Genomic DNA, 1515 nt, shown 5'->3' with positions numbered 1-1515 from the left:
TGGCCCCCTCGCGGATCTGGGATCTCTAGGGCCAGAGCTTGTTGGATTTTGATCCGGACAGCCGAAGTGGCCATCGCAGCAAAATCCACCTCCCTCAATTCATAGAGTACTGCAGCAAACAGTGCGTAATCCTCGATGAACCGACTGTAGTAGTTCAAACTGCCCAAGAAGGGTTGCATCGCCCGTAACGACTGTGGGAAGGACAAGTCTGCCAACGAAGACAGGTCCTTAGGATTCGTCTCCAGTCCCTCTTTGGAGACTCGATGGCCTAAGTAATCCACCTTGCGTATCCCCCAATAGCTCTTCACCACGCCGATAGAGAGATATCACTTAGTACATGCCTCCAGTAGGGATGTCACTCTCTCGCACAACTGATCCCCACGATTCCGCCGGGATTAGAATGTCGTCGATATAGGATCTGCGTCCTAACACAGATGGAGTTCCAGGATCCCCTGGCTCTCCTGCTTCGAATGGATCCACTTCCGTATGACCTTTCTCGGATCCACCCCTTTCGGGTTCCGGTATTCGGGTGAATCCGTAAAGAGCATTATCGATCAGGCGTTGATAGATCTGGGGCGCATTCTTCAATCCACCGGCTCCATTAGAACAGTCCAAACGGTGTGATTAATACGGATATTGCGCGAGCTCGATCCGTCATAGTCACCACCCAGAAACCACTGGCCATATCTAGAGAACAGTACCAGAGTACTTTATCCAAATCTTCCAATAGCATATTGATTAGAGGCATCGGATGTACCATCGGTCTGGTCAGACCGTTAGCCATCCGGTAATCAATACACAGACGTATATCCCACTCCGTTCTTCTTAACAATGATTACCACAGGAGATGCCCACGGGGAGGTTGAGAAACTGATGATTTTGACTTGCAGCAGACCCTTGATCAGATCCGAGAGCTTTTCTCGGAGCTGAGGCGCCACCTTCCGCACTCTTTGAGCGATTGGCTTCGCATCATCGACATCGATGTCACATTTGCCTCCGCGTGCAGCGGGTGGTAATGCGTTTTCTTTGCCAATTAGCAGATGTTGGCTTTCCCAGATCTTCTGACGTAGCCGATCCACTTCCGCGGTTTCGTTCGTCCCCGGATCCACTTGGATATCATCGATCGTGACCTCCTCTGTGGTCAGTGGTACCTTCGGGATTACCGCCATACCTTTCCCAAGATCTTCGGCGTGTAGATCCCCGCCTTCATGGTAGCACACTTGTTCATCTTCAGCCTTTGTCGGATCCACCACTGGATCCAAACACCGCGATTTCTTTTCTCCTGTCATTCCTTCTGTCTTCATGGGATCGGGCATTCTGATACAGGGGAAACTACCTTTTGGATCGACTTGATCTTCTGGTGAGTTTACACACGACGGATCCTGCTTAGCCAGTGTTGACACTCTCGGCGGGGATCCAGGCATTCTATCCAATGGAAAGCTCGGATTCAGCTGTGGGTCAGCAGGATCCAGCGGGCCGGTTTCAATTGCCTGCGATCCCCATCCACCGACCTTG

This window comes from Phytophthora infestans, genomic scaffold, assembly GCF_000142945.1.
Source record: "Phytophthora infestans T30-4 supercont1.6 genomic scaffold, whole genome shotgun sequence".
In the NCBI taxonomy this organism is placed as follows: Eukaryota; Oomycota; class Peronosporomycetes; order Peronosporales; family Peronosporaceae; genus Phytophthora; species Phytophthora infestans.
The sequence above is the reverse complement of the archived record's forward strand: the minus strand, read 5'-3'. Positions refer to the sequence as shown.